This window comes from Ursus maritimus, unplaced genomic scaffold (genome assembly GCF_017311325.1).
Source record: "Ursus maritimus isolate PB19 unplaced genomic scaffold, ASM1731132v1 scaffold_15, whole genome shotgun sequence".
NCBI lineage: Eukaryota > Metazoa > Chordata > Mammalia > Carnivora > Ursidae > Ursus > Ursus maritimus.
In genome coordinates this window covers 20,456,225-20,472,630 of record NW_024423897.1, presented here as the reverse complement: position 1 = coordinate 20,472,630, position 16,406 = coordinate 20,456,225, and positions in this window count along the sequence as shown.

Genomic DNA, 16,406 nt, shown 5'->3' with positions numbered 1-16,406 from the left:
ATATCCTAAATGCATATCAAAATCAGTTTGTCCTAAAATCTTACCATCTTCTGCCCCTAAAGCTGCTTCTCTGCCACTCTTTCATACTTTAATCAAGAACCTCATCATTGGATTCTTCCTGTTACTCAGATCTGAAGCTCCAGAATCTTCTACATTTCCTCTCCAGGCCTAAATGACTCCTGCACTATCTAGTCCATTGGTCAGCCCCATCACACTGGCTTCCTGTTCAAGTTTCTTCTTCCCATCCTTGTGGTCTCTTATCTCAGGCCACCTTTCTTCCACCCCTCCAGCCCTCAGCCTTGAACCCCTCAAGTCCTTTCTCCGCTCTGTGTGTCCATTTTGAACCATCAGAAACACTGACACAGTTGATTATTTCCTCCTTGAAACCCTTTCTTGGCTTTTAGGTCACCAGTCTTCATTTCCCTCCTACATTGCTGAGCAGACAGTCTCCATTTTCCTTTAGCTGGTTCTTTTGCTTCTCCTAGATGTCTGTTGGTAGTCATTCCCTGGGGCAGATCTCTTTCAGTCATATTAAATATTTAAATATTAAGTATATTTATATGCTGATAGCCCACATTTCTATCTCCAGCCTGGACCCATCACCTGAACTCCAGAAGTATATGTTTATATGCTCTTATATCATCTCTCTTAGATGTTTAACAGGCATCTTAAATTTAACATGTTCAAAGTCAAACTCCTGATTTCTCCTGTCACAATTGCTCCTCTCACAGTCAATGGAAAATGGAACCCTCTAGTTGCTCTCTGTTCTACACAGGCCGACATCTTTACTATTCCTCATACAGGTCAAGCATACTTATGCCTTAAAGCCTGTGTACTTGCTCTTCCTTCTACCTGGATCAATGTTCCTCTAGACATCACATCACTCTCTTACTTTCCTTACTTCTCTGCCCAAACCTTCTCTTATGGACAAAACTTTTTCTGACCATCTTATAGAAAATTACAATCCTCACCACCATTCCCTGTTCCCTACTTAATATTGTTTTCTTATAGTACTTATAACCATCTGAAAGTCTTTATTTCGTTGTTATTGATTCATTTTCTCTCTTCCTATACTAGACTTTGGGCCCTTTTAGAGTGGGGAACCTTGTCTATTTTGATAGCTACTTTATCAAGATTCCTAGAGCAAGATCTGATACATAATAGGTACTAAGTATTTACTGAATGGCCAGATAGCTAAAAATCCCATATTTTCTATAGCACAGTAATTTACACATCTGCCAGAAAACTTAGACTATATTATTAGTTATTTTTTTCTCTCACCAAATTGCAATCTTCTCAAGAGCCATGTCTTAATCATGTCCATGTTCCCATGCCTAGAAAATACTTGGTATATATTAAGTGCTATATGTTCGTTTGTTTATTTGAAGAAAACAAAGTAGAGGAGACATTATTAGCATATGGTCTGGTCAGCATAGAGTAACTGGGTTGATCACTTCCTTCTACCTGGAAAATACCACATATTCCCCTTTTTTGTAGCCTAACATGACTTTTTAAAAAATAATTAATTCAAAAAATATATTTTCTCCAAAAGTCAGAAGTTTAGGAGGTTACGAACGCACATGCTGTCTAATGCCTGGGACTGATAACCATAAGCCTTAGGTAGGGATAGGAACTATACAGAATTTTAAATATACTGCCCTCCCATCTTTCTGCACTGAGTAATGTAAGCACATTCAGAGCTCACAAAATATTAATGACAAAATGGATCCTTGAATTCAAGCTTCTACATTTACAGATAGGCAAATTGACACCAGACTGGTTCTCTACTTCCCACAGAAAAAGTTAATGGCAGGGTCAGAATTTGAAACTAATTCTCTTGAAACACAGTATAGGTTTATTTTACCTAACACCTCAGAGACTCATCACTCTCCCTCCATATGATACCTAGTACATGCCTGTAGTCTTTCTCCTCATTGACATAACTATACTTAATATAATTAAAATGATGAAAAAAAAAAAAGCCACATCCCCCAAACCATCAATGACTTAAAGTTGGAGTGGGAGGGTGCTTGTTAGCAGCTAACTAACAAGGAAGTGGAGAAAATTGAGCCATAGCTATAACAGAAATTAACACTGTCAGCATTAAATCATATAAATATACCAAAACCATCTAGTCAATTGACTTTTTTTTTTAAAGATTTTATTTATTTGACAGAGAGAGAGAGAGCCAGCAAGAGAGGAAACACAAGCAGGGGGAGTGGGAGAGGAAGAAGCAGGCTCCCAGTGGAGGAGCCCGATGCGGAGCTCGATCCCAAGACTCCGGGATCACACCCTGAGCCAAAGGCAGACACTTAATGACTGAGCCACCCAGGCGCCCCTAGTTGATTGACTTCTAAGACTTTAGTACTCACATTTGCCCTTGACCACAGTGTGAAAGATAATGGCAGCTTTGTATTGAGCTTGCTATCATCTCTACCCAAAATGCAAGACCAGTGGCTGAAAGACCAGTAGATCTTCTTCTTCTTCTTCTTTTTTTCAGACCAGTAGATATCTTTAGATTTAGACCAATGAATTATTAGACTATTCCTGTTAGACTATCCATCCTAAAAGTAGCCTATTCCCTAAGTTTCTGTGGCAACAAGTCCTTGATTTCTCTTTCTTCTCTGAGTTATTCTTCTAATTTATCTTTTCATGATCTTACATGGTAGAAACACTTAAGGTCCCATTCTTAGCCTTCCTCTTACCTTCCATACTTTTCTTATATAAATGATGTCATTTTTTTGTACAGTTTGAAATATCTTCTACCTGCTGGTGACTCCAAAAATCTATGGTTTTAGATCACCTTCCTGAATGCTTACCACAATACTTCATTTCCCACTGAATATATCCACACATGAGGTCTTGCAGGCACTTCAAGTTCAACATCTAAAGCTATGATCTTTATTTTCCCTTCGTACCTTGCTTCTTCTTCAGGATCCCTATCTTATTAAAAAGTACTATCATTCACCCAACTGAGAAACCCAGAAACATGGCAGTCAATATTGATGTTTCACTCTCGCTTATACTGCCCTCACTTTCACATCCAGCCACCAAATCCTGTGACTTCTATTTCAAATCCTACTAGCTCTCCAGTTTATGGCAGGAGCTTATGTAGTGATGTTCTTTCCTCATGGCTTGTGCTCTCTTCTTCATTGCATTCAGACTAATTCTAAATTGTTTCTCTTATCATAATATCTTTCTGTTCAATAACCTTCTATGGATCCCTGCTATTCTCACAGTAAAGGTCAAACTTACAAGCATGATTTGGTATCTACTGGCATATTTTCTCCCCACTAAAAAATCCTAATGAATCCTTCCTTGCCTAGATAACTTTCATTTCCTTTTCATTCCTCAGGTTAAAGATCACTCTATGCTGTGAAGTGCTTCCTTTGTGCTCTCTTAACACCTTCAGTTTCCTCCATCAGATATGTAGTATTATAAATTCTTATGATTTGGTCCCTCTTCCTAGATTATAAGTGCCATGAAGGTGGGACTACGTGTGTATATATCGTCTATTCCTAGTACCTAGACTAGTTTCTGACAGGCTAGGTAAACAATAAGAGAATTGTTGGAGGTAGGGAAGGGAGGAGAGAGCTACTAATGAAATTTATGCAGGAAGACCAAATAATGAACATCCTGCCATTAAAAAAAAGCTATTTCTAAAGCCTCTTTAGTGACACATAGCAACTTCTCTCAGAGTCCACCTGCTTTAAGTTGGAATAACCTTTCTGCTTTCCATTTTACACCAAAGGAAGAGGCACTGATCTTCAGCAAGCCCTGTCTTTATTGCTGGGTCAACATGGACTGCAGAAAGAGACAGAATCACGAATCTGCACACATGATGTATGCCCAACAGGGAAGCCGTGGTACATCTAGACCCAAGAGCAATTCAGAAATGTTGTGGCTAAGGAGTACTCAGGATCAAGGCTGCCTCTTGGGTCCCAGGGCTTAAAGAAGTGAAGACAAGACAGGTACACAGACATGCAGTCTGACTGAAGTCAATGACCATTACAACCTGAGGACGAAAATAACGGCCCTCTGGGGCTAAAGGGTAATTAGCACAAAACTCACTGAAAATATGGCCAGTAGCCCTGGGAGTCTTTGGCAGTAATTGCTACCTGAGGGCTTCCAATACCCTTTGAGAAAGATTGGCTCATCCATTTTCTGCTCTCGAGTAAGAAAGTCTCATGAACCACTGCCGTCCTACATAAGTACCTGTGCTGCACAGATGCGAGAACTCATAAGGAACATCTAGACTGCTCAATCCTAGAAGGTATCTTAATGTTTATAGTGTTCTCTGGTGGACAGGAACCTCCACAACAGAGGCCCTGATGTTAGTCATGCCTAAAAAGGAGAACACAGCTGGAACTTTTTTAGAAGAACTCAGAAAAAAATAAAATGGTTCTCTAAAAATAATAATAGAAAAAGGAATAAAAAGAATACAGACTAAAGACTATGGAATACTGATTGTACACTTAATTTTATTACCAGTATTACTGGAATGTTCATTATATGCCTGACTATGCTAAGTACTTTCATGCATTCCCCCATTTAATTTGTGTTATAACTTTATTAAAATCTGCATTTATAAGATGAGAGAATTGAGGCTCAGAGAATATAAGTAACTTGCTCAAGGCACAAAACTTGTAAGTAACAGAACTGGCCGTTGAAACTAGTTTCTCTAATATGGGGCTCAAGTGTTCTCACTTCTCCCCAACCCTGCCTCCTCCTTCATTTAGGGTTCTCTGTTTGGGCCAGTCCTGTTGTAAACCCTCTCATTCATTAAACAGTCAGTTCTTAGGGTTAACAGAAGGTAAAATATTGCAGTCTATTTGCATTTATATCTACTGCTCAGAAGTTGCCTGGACACCCTAGAGGTTTTACTAGGAACTCCAGCATCACATTTCAAAGTACCCCGAGTGCTGTCACCAGTGTGTGATATATGAAATGTGCAGGGTACAAAGTCAGAAATGGTTGATGGGAGGAAGGAAAATAGCCCTGAAGGGCTACCACATGTTTTTGGAAGTCTTAGAAGAAGTGCAGACTTCAGAAAGAGGGTTTTGTTTTTGTTTTTGTGTTTTTGTTTTGTTCTTTTGATGAGTGTGTTTGTCAACAATGGTCCAAAATTAGCTGAGGGAAGTGGCAGTACAAAACAGAGCTCGGGATGCCTACCCACCAGACAAGCAGGCCTAGGTTTTGCCTCTTTCCTGCCTGTGATGGCAAAAACAAGTCTGTGAACAGGGGAGTTGCTATATTTAGAATGGAAGGGCATAGGGAACTCAAGCTCCTGAGTCCATGGCAGGGGTGGATAGAGAATAGCAATAGTAATTCATGTGAAATCACAATTGTTTATCAGCAGCAGGACCGCTCAGCCCCATGTTGACACACTAATCATCTTGGGCCAAGGCATAAGTAACTCAGCAGCCCTTAAGGACCAACCAGGCTAGAAGGCAGCCCAAAGGTGCAGCTTCTTCAGAGCCAAATACTCTAGTTTGATTTTTTTTAAATCACAATTACAGGAATGTGAAATAAGAACTGATCAGAGCAAAAAACAGGATATCTTGTCCATTTTTTTTTTTAAGTTTTTTTTTTTTTTTTTGACAGAGAGAAAGACAGCCAGTGAGAGAGGGAACACAAGCAGGGGGAGTGGGAGAGGAAGAAGCAGGCTCCCAGTGGAGGAGCCTGACGTGCGGCTCCATCCCAGAACGCCAGGATCACGCCCTGGGCCGAAGGCAGACGCTTGACGACTGCACCACCCAGGCGCCCCTCTTGTCCAATTTTGGAAGAAAAACTGAGGTTTGAAAGGATTATGGGACTCAGGCAAGGTCACTCAGGGAGTATCTTAAGGCTCCACCATGATCTTATAGTCTCATCTCTCACCACTGTCCTAACTCACTGAATTCCACCTTTCAGTTTCCCTGATGCAACACTTCTCAACCTTTTCCACAGCACAGAGAATATTTGTAAGACACACTGGGGGTAATATGCAAGGCTTCTTATATGCAGAGGATGAAGGCTAGGTTTCCAGTGCACCTGTCCCCTCTTTCCCCAGCTGTCAGGTGACCTAACCAGAACTTTCTCCTCGAATGCACTATACTCTCTATGCTACATGCACCTGCCTGGACTGCTCTTCACCTAGTTAGACTATGCTTACCCTTCAGTTACCAGCTCAGGAACCCTTTCATCCCACAAGTCATCTCTGAGCCACTGCACCACTGGGACCTTTTACATATGCTTCTAGAGAACTGAATTACATCCTCATAGAGCACTGGTCAGTTTGTAAATACATATGTATTTGTATGATTAAATTTGATTAATATATATCTTCTACTGGCTAGAGGTTATATCCCAAGACTTCTAGATGAATACCTTGACCTGAAAGGTCTCTTTCTAACCATGTTTCTTAAACTTATTTAACCACCATGTTTTTTTTCTTCATGTAAATTTCTATTAATATTTGCAGAAGTAGTACTGTTCAGAGCACACTTTGGATAAGGCCAGGATGTGGAAAGGGCATGGATCTAGGTGTCAGCAGACCTAGAATTAACTCTGTTAATTACTCCCTGCAGTTCCTCAGGGAAGTCTCAGCTCCTTTCTGTTCCTCTGTGGTCTTACCCGCCAACAGGTTGGCCTCTTCCACCTTTACTACTCCATCGTCCCTATGTCAGAATACCTTTAATGCCCTTCCTCCAACCTTCTCTCCCAGGCACACAGTATCTATATATTTCCTTGTAAATGTGCTGATTGGGCCTGTTTGTTCCCAGCATTCCCAAAATTCCTCTCCCTTGTCCCTTTTACTTGGAGATTCTGATTTCTCCTACAGTTACTCCATTAAACTTATTCATTTTTAAGTTAAGTGGCAGCTTGTAGCTGGGTGAGTTACTCTTCATGGGAAACATTATTTCAACAAGTGCTCTTGGCTTAATTCAAATTGGGATAGTTCAAGCACCACAGGCAGGGTCAATAGAGAAAATATTTTGGGCCAAGGAAGACCTCTATGAGATTCAAGTGGTATTTCATGCAGACCTCTATCCCTACACACAGTTGATGCTGAGAACAGGCACTACAGTAAGTGAATTAATAAAACCACTTGGTATACATCTCTGAGAATCTTCATAGTCAAAACTCAAACCCTGCTGTTTCCCCAAGAGTAGGGAGGCACACAGAAGGCAAGCCCGCTGAGTCAAGACGAAGATGAATTGGGCCGATGTGGGTCTGGCATAGCCTGCAAGGGCACTGCAGAGGGGAAGATAGATGCCAACCCAGCTCAGAACACACAGCGGGAATATCAGGAATACTGTGGCAAAGAGGAGAGGAGGGATCCAAGCCAGACACCTCACAGCTGGAAATGAAAGTTCTGTTCATTGCTGGAATGCCATAAAGCAAATGCCACACAGCAGTGGAAATTTACCAGTCCCCAGATGGTAAGAAGTGTCCTTGCACCACCACTGAGCTTGTATTAGGTAGTCTTAAATGAAAGCTCTTCTGGGGTTCAATGAACTGGAAAGCAGCCTCCTCAAACATCTCATCTGAAGCAAGTCCTTACAGGGCCCAAGGAACCCCTCACCCCATTGTAACTAAGGCTCTAGACCCACCTACAGGAACTTCTTATGGGCCCCATCCCTCATGAGCACTTCTTCAGATTCCAGAATAGAACTGAATCCAAGATTCACTCTCGATGACTCATCCTCTATAGCATGGGTTGGCAAACCTTTTCTGTAAAAGGCCAGAGAATAAATATGTTAAGCTATGCAGGCCCTACTTTCTATGTTGCAACTACTCAACTCTGCCATTATGGCATAAAAGCAGCCATAGGCAACATGTAAATGAATGAGAATGGTTGTGTTCCAATAAAACCTTATTTACAAAGGCAGGCAGTCAACCGAATTTGACCCATGGACTGCAGTTTACTAACCCCTACTGTATAGCAGTACCAAGAAAAAGAGTCAATACTTCTGCTCTTCCTATTTGCTCAAACCCGGTACTCCAGTGGGAAAGATGTCTGAAAGCCCCCAACTCATGGAGCTGGATTGCCTCCCCTATGCCCATGAGTCCTTCATTCCCCAGGGTCACACCTAACCTCTTCCTCCCAGCATAACTTCATTGCGCCTAAATCCTTGGGCTTTAGTCATTTAGTATTCTAATTTGAAGCTATGAAGCACTACAGACTAACCAGCAGATTATCAATGGTTTGAATAGTTCTGCAATGATTACTACTGAGGAGATTGGACTGAAGAGTCTTACTCCTTAGTTTTATGTCATATTATGCTAGCGGTTAAAGAGCAATGACAAGCTGATTGCCACCAAGGGAATTACTGGCAGTCTTTATTGATTAAAAATTTAAATAAAAAACAACAAAAAACAGAGGGAGATGCAATGCCTTGGACCACAGAAGATCAGAGGCCCAGACATGGGTGTGACTAGTTGTCTGATGTCTTTACATTAGTGAATAAATCCCTCAGAACAATTTTCCTCATGATTAGACTGGAACAACACTCTATCTGATTCACCTTGTCAGCCCCCTGAATAAAACCCTCTAAAGACTCTTCCTCGGCTTTAGACAAAATCTAAACTCCCTGTTCAGCTCTCTGGCCTCAACTCTTACCACTTTTTCCCTTTATATTCTACTCTGCAGCCATGGGTGTAAGACATTTCTCCTCTACTCACAGACCTTCACAAGCTTTTCCCTCTATGCCCTACTCATCAACTATGTCTTCTCATTACTTCTTAATCTTATCTATCCTTCTAGTGTCTATTTAGACATCTGTCTTCCGTAACACCGTCATGACACTCCAAGACCGAGCTAGGTGTTCCTTTTTCATAATCACATGTAAGTCTACCATTATTCTCACCATACATTATTATGCTTACTTCTCCACCCTGCTAGATAATGGCTTATTTGAGCGCTAGACTTTTTTCTTAGTCATCACTGTGTCAACAAAGTCAAGTACTCTTCCTGACATATGGCAAGAGCTCAGTTTGCTGAACTAATAAGCTAGTATACTTTAGAAGTGCTTTGAAGAAATATAGAAGCATCTATTTCTCAGAAAGTAAAATGAGAAAAAATTTCATCAAAATCTTTCTTTAAAATACATGATGAAAATAGTTCTTCCTCCACGCCAAAAATTAAATCTATCCCATAAACCCACGTCCAAAAAACATTTTGAAACTAGAACTTTGCCTCAAAATAATCAAATCGGGTGGGACAAATGAATTGAGATAATTGAAACAAGATTGGCTCTGACTTAGTAACTATTGAAGCTGAGTGATGGACACGTGCCAGTTTAGTATAATACATGACATGTTTCTGCATATGCTTGAAATTTTCCATAATAGAAAGTTTTACAAAAATCAAGAATGTCTAACAGGAAAGGCAAAGTAAAAATATACAAGGTTTTATCCTTCCCAACATTCCATTTAAAACAGCATTCCATAAAGAGAATTACTTTGGATTGTAAAATATATTGATTCAAATGGAGAACCAATTTAAAACTTACAACTCAGAACTACAACTTAAAATTACATGTCATGCCTTGCCTCACTGATTCTAATTCCTGAAATTGTGTTATTCATCATTAATCATAATTACACAAACTAGAAAAAGAAAAAAACTATTGTAATTCTGGTAATTTTCATGAAAAAGTATAAAACACATCACTCTTTCAAAAATAAAAACAACTACCGCCTTCGAAAAAAAAAAAAAAAAGAAACTCTGCAGGGAGTAAAATGAGAAAAGAGGCTAACAGAACACTGACGGGCCTGTGAATTTGAAATGTCTTTTCCATGATCAGTGGTCTGTTAAACGTTAGAAAGAATCATAAAAAGCCTTTGTATAAAAAGGAGTCTCAGTACTTCATCAAAACGGCATTGATCAGTTGCTGTTGTTTACAGCCCGACCCTTCTTAGAGAGGTCTCCATGCTGGTTCACAGAGGAGCTACACTATTAATCACCCAGTGCTACCTAACAGGGCATTCAGGCAGATGGTTTCTTCACCAACAAAGCAAGCACCAACTAGAAAACCAAGGAATTTTGCTTCCCTTAATTCCTCCTCTGAGTTTTTGTTTGTTTTTTGTTTGGGCTTTGTTGTTATTGTTGTTCTTATTAACTCATAAAGGCTAGAAATGTCATTGAGGAGAGAGAGTCACCTTTCAATTATGCTAGCATATAAAAGAAGCACTCACCTCTCCATTTTGTCATACACACACACACACACCCACACACACCCTAAGGAAATTCCCTTCAGCCATTTCTCACTTGGTCTATACATCACTTAACATCTTGGTCATGAAAGTTAAAGAAGAATAACCAGCTTATTAAGAGGACTCTGGATCTTATGATTTGAAGAACATTGTAAAAACTAAAGCTCCACCGTAGAGAACAGATGAAAGTCAAGCAAGCAAAATTTGTACCCTGCTTGTGCAGCACTCAGTCCCCTTCAGTTGGAAATAACACTCTAATTCTCCTTTGGAAAACTACCCCTCACGCACTGTCAGTCTGGGTAGTTCACAGGGGACTGACCCCACCCATTAGCTCCAGGAATGGAGCAGACACATGATCTGATCAGTCAGGGTACTCAACCCCCTTGTTTCATTGATTGGTTCAGAAATGGACCCACACATAGTCAATTCAACAATTCTGGGAGCTCTCCTGGATCTTTTGGGAAAGACATCCAAAGAAATCCTGTTTGGCTGTGAAACCAATACAGTGGAAAGACAAGCAGAGAGAAGAACAAAGAGGGGTTACCAATGATAGAACACTGAGTCCACTTATAGCTAAAGCTGTTCACTGTGAGACTTTGCATGTACATAGGCCAATATAGCTCCACTTTTGTAAGCCAATTTGAGTTGGGATTCAGTCATTTTCAAACAAGAGAGTCCTGACTGACTTCGTGACCATGAGAAGTGCTGTTACAGGCATGAAGGAATAGCATAACTTAATTGAGTTCATTCACTGAGAAAATATTTCTCTCATGCTCATGCTATGCCATGGTCTTAAGGATTTCTGAAAAAATCCGACAGATGACTAATTCATAAGTTGACCCTGACCTACATAATAAAGGAACATTTTATTTAGCTCAACACTTGAAAGGATATTCTTTAAGGGGATAGGATTAAGGCAGAGATAATCTCTTCTACTCATATAAATATTTACTGTCATCCACCATTTCTTATTTTTTCCGGTAAGATAGATGCTGTAAACGTTTATCTCCTCAAAATGGTTTAAAAAGTAGTGGCTTAAAGGCGAGAAAAACAACTTGCCCAAGAAACTCAAGAGTATAGGAAAGAAAAATGAGACAATAGAGGAGGACAGGCCCAGAAGTCAGACTGATCAGATTTTAAATCCTAGCTTTGCCACTTTTTATCTGTGCATTCTTGAATAATCTGCTTAACCCCTTTAATTTCAGGTTGTTCAGTTGTAAATTATCAACAATCGTCACAACTCAGAGCATTGTGAGGATTAAGTGAGATATATGTTAAGAATTTAACATGTTTTCTGGCACAATTACTGATGCCATCACCAATAAATTGGGTGTGAACCTAGGTATGTCTGTGCCCTCCAGAACAAGGCTAGATAGACTTGACAGGATTGTTCATCTTATTATGTTCTACCTTAAATTGTGTTTCTTCTGAGGTGTTTAAAAAATATCTGCCTACTCACTGTCTTCTGTAGTTTAGCTTGGCAGTTATAGGGGCTTTAGCCAATAACCTTTGTAATCCCCAAAACTTCTTTTCAAATATGAATGAATGTCAGCACCCTAATAGAAGAGAGAAAATCATGCACGCGATGTTTAATTTTTTGTGTTCACATGACTGGATCATGAGGTACTCATATTTGGCTAAGCATTATTTCTCTGTGTGTTTCCCTGAGGGTGTTTCTGGAAAAAAATTAGCATTTGGGTCAGTGAGCTCAATAAAACTGTTTGCCTCCTCAATATGGGTAGTCATCATTAAATCTTTGAAGGGCCAGAATAGAACAAAAAGGCAGAGAAATGAAGAATTTGGCTCTTCCTGCCTCATTGTTTGAGCTGACACATCGATCTTCTACCCTCCACAGTCCTGGTTCTTAGGGCTTCAGACCCAAATTGGAAACTGTATCATTGGCTGTTCTGGTTCTCAGGCCTTCAGACTTGGACTGAATTACACCACCAGACTTCCTGGGTCTCCAGTTTGGAGGTAGCAGATCAAGGGACTTCTCAGAATTCATAATTTTGTGATCTAATCTACCTATGGGGGTGAGGGGCCACTGTAACAAATACTCAACAACGTGGAAGTGGCTTTGGAACTTGGTAATAGAGACTGGGCAAATTTTGAGGTGCATGCTTAGAAAAAGCCTAAACTTCCATAAACAAACCTTTAAAAATGATGGGTGATGATTCAAAACAGGAAAGCTGCAGAGAAAGCCTCAATATTCTTAGAGGATACTTAAGTAATCTGGAAGAGGACGTTGGTAGAAATATGGACAGTAAAGTCCATTCTGAGGAGTTCTCAGAGTGCAATGAGGAAATGAACAAGTTGTTGGAAACAGGAGGAAAGATTTTCCTTATGAAAAAGTGGCAAATGTCTTGGCTGAACTGTGTTTGTGTTCCAATATTCTGTGGAAGGTAGAATTTCCAAGTGATGAAATTGGATATTTAGCTAAGGAAATTTCTAAGCAATGTGTTGAAGGTGCAACTTGACGACTCCTGACTGCTTATAGTAAAATGCAAAAAACTACTTAAAGATGAAATTGTTAATAAAAAAGGAAGTAGAACTTAAAAGGTTTAAAAAATGCTCAGTCTATCCATATTAGTAAATGGCCCGGCAACCCTTTGATAAGGAGATTAGTATGTGTTAGCCATCTCAACAGAAGTTAGATGCTATTCTTCAAGACAAAGGAAAATGATACTGAAGACGATTCACAGAATGCCAATCTCACCACAGGCTCAGAGCACAAGGGACTGAGGGAAGAGGTTTCAAAGCGTGGGACTACTTCTCTGGTTCAAGTGAGCCAGAATACCCTAGCCCAGTGTCTTGGTGGGGGGAGGGGAGGAGCTCACAGAAGACTGAAGCATGGAACGTGCCTAGTGGTGTCATTAGGCCAGGGCAACTCAGAAGAACCAAGGTTCAGGGACCCTAGTCTGGAAGAGCTGCTCTAGTAGCTGCTGTGGGGCCATAGCAGAGAATCATGGTGGGAATGAAGCCTGGGCAGAGGGTCACTGCCATGGGATAGTCCCAGCAAGTCATGGAAGTGACACTGCCACACCAGGGCACTTGGAAAACAGAACATCAATCAAAGAAGATTCTTCTTGAGGTTTAAGGTCTCATGGACTTTGTGCCACTAGGTTTTTAACTTACTTGGAAACTGTTACTCCTTTCTTCTTTCATGTAGCCCTTTGGGAAAAGGAATGTCTAGCCTGTGCTTATCCCACCATTGTATTTTGGAAGCATGTAACTTGTTTGGTTTTGTGGTGCACAGGGAGAAAAGAAATTTGCCTCTGAATGAATCATATCTGAGTCTCACTCATATTTGATTGAGATGATATTTACATGAGACTTTGGACTTAGACTTTAAAGTCCATAATAAAACAAGTTAAGACTTTTGGGGCTACTGGAATGCAATGAATATATTTTTCATTAAAAAAGGACATGAATTTGAGGGGCAGGGGCAGAATGCTATAGACTGAATTTTTGTGTTCCCCGAAATTTGTATGTTGAAACCTATTCCCAAAAATTATGGTATTGAAGGTGGGGCCTTGGGAAGGTTATTAGGTCATAAGTGTGGGGCCCTCATGAATGGGATTGGTGCCTTGATAAAAGAGACGCTGCAGAGCTCCTTTACCATTCTGCCATGTGAGGACAGAGCAAAAAGACAGTCATCTGTGAATCAGGAAGCAGATTCTTACCAGACACTGACTGTACTTGTGTCTTGATATTGGACTTCCCAGACTCCAAGATCATGATAAATACATGTTTGTTGTTTAAGCCACCCAATCTATGATATTTTGCTTTAGGAGCCAAACAGACTAAGCCAATCCACATGGAGATATTTTTGTGATGCAGACAGGTGCTAAAGAGATATTTCTGTGGGGTATTTATCCTAGGACCTCTCAAACCAGCAGAATAGGTGGCCACCTAGTCTGGCTAGAGGTAAACATTCAAAAGCTAGCGGCAACTTCTGAGATGGTGGCATTTGTGGGTGCATGAGAATCGATCCATATAATAGACCAATTGATCACATCTATCAGGAAAGTGGCCTTGCACAGGAAAATGACTCAGCAAACAACTCTGGAAGTACTTAAGCAAAGATACCACAATAAATATCAGATTTATGAACATCACAAAAAATGTGTAGGATTATGGGTATGGGATTTCTTTTTGGGATAATAAAGATGTTCTAAAATTGACAGTGACAATGATTGCACAAAGCTGTGAATTTTAAACTTTAAATGGGTAAATTGTATGATATATGAATTATTTCTCAATAAAGCTGTTAAAAAGAAAAATAATTAGAGTGGCCAGGATTGGTTCTCTTGACCCATGTCTACACAAGTATTGTACAACCATGGACACGGCAGGAAAACAATGAGACACTATACCAATTTATGCTTAAATTAATTATGAACTATAAGCCAAGTAGTTTGACAAGCATTTTATGTTTTTCGTTTAACTATCACAAGCTAATAGGCATTATTATTATTATTCCCATTTGTCAGAAGACTTCAGAATGGTTAAGTAGTTATTCCACCAGCTTGTAACTGGTTACAGTTAGTTAACAACATAGTCCTCAAATTTATGATTAGGCTAACTCTCTGTGAAATCATAGAAAAATATATACAGTGATCTCTTCCCCTGGTTAATGATACAGAGCTCCTAAGCCCCTTGGAATTTCTTCAGTGATGGAAGCATCTTTTGTTCTGGTGAGATGACCCTTGGTGGGCTCCTGGATAGCTGCCAGATAGAGGCTGGTCATCAGAAAAACCAAGCCATGATGAGAAGCTTCAAATTTTCAGCCCCACCCCCATCATCAAGAGAGGGAAGAGGGGATGAAAATTGAGTTAATAATTGATCATACCTATGTTAGGAATCTTCCATAAAAAATCCCATTAGCATAGCATTCAGAGAGTTTCCAGGTGGACGAACATATCCACATATCCAAGGGGACAGAAGCTCTTGCACTGGGGACCCTTCCAAATTTTACTGTATGTATCTGACTGTTCATCTGTGTTCTTTATCATATGCTTTTATAGTGACCTGATACATGTGAATGCTTCCCTGAGTTCTGTGAGCTGTCCTAGCAAATAAATCCAAGGGGAGCAGTGTCATAGGAACCTCTGATCTGTGGCCAACGTAGACAGAAATTATGGGTAACCTGGGACCCAAAATGGGCAACAGGATCACGGGACCAAGTCCTTGACCTGTGGGGGTCTGAGCTAACTCCAGTTATTGTTAGAATTCAACTGAATTGTAGGATACCCAGTTGGTATCACAGAGGATTGCTTGGTATGAGAAAAAAACCAAACCAAACCAAACACATAAAAAAAAACCACCCATCCAGTGTCAGAGATGTGAGTATATAGCAGTGTGAAAAGAAAGGAGAAACACAGGAAGAAGAGTGAATTTTTTGACTCAACCTCAAGCCCCTATTCTTTACCACAAATTAGATATCATTCCCTCACACTGCACCCACACTCTCATCAGCTTCTTATGTCTGAATAAAACTATTTACAATTAGTGTACATCAGCTTAGTTTGCTGTTAGATTCCACTGTTGAAAAGTCAACCACCACAGAAGCATACATATACCTGACCTTTTGAGTTAAGAAACAGATTTTAAATACATAAAAAATAAAAATATTTTAATTTAGCTTACTTGGTTTTGATTACCTTAACCATATGAAAATAACTTAAAACTGCCACAGTTATTCTGAATTTAATCAAATTCACTTTATTCAACTAATTCATATATCCAATTTAGCTATTCTGTCATTTTAAGCAAATTCTATCAACTAATTTGGAAATTCATCCAAATCCAATGTTAATGAATTGACTTGTATGTGTATGTACATATGCTTATAAAGAATGAAAAAATACCCGATCTTGAAAATATTAAATGCAAATGAACAACTTGAAATGATTTAGTCCAATGCCTTTTATTTTCAGGTGAGAAAAATTAGGGCCAAGGAGGCACAGACATTCTTGAGCCTAGTGCTTAAAAGGACATACCAAAAAACTCAAGTTAGGGCACCTGGGTGGCTCAGTCGATTAAGTGTCTGCCTTCAGCTCAGGTCATGATCTCAGGATCCTGGGATGGAGCGCCACATTGGGCTCCCTGCTCAGCAGAGAGCCTGCTTCTCTCTCTGCCTGTCCCTCCTCCTGCTTGCACTCTCTATCAAATAAATGAATAAAATCTTAAAAACATATAAGCTC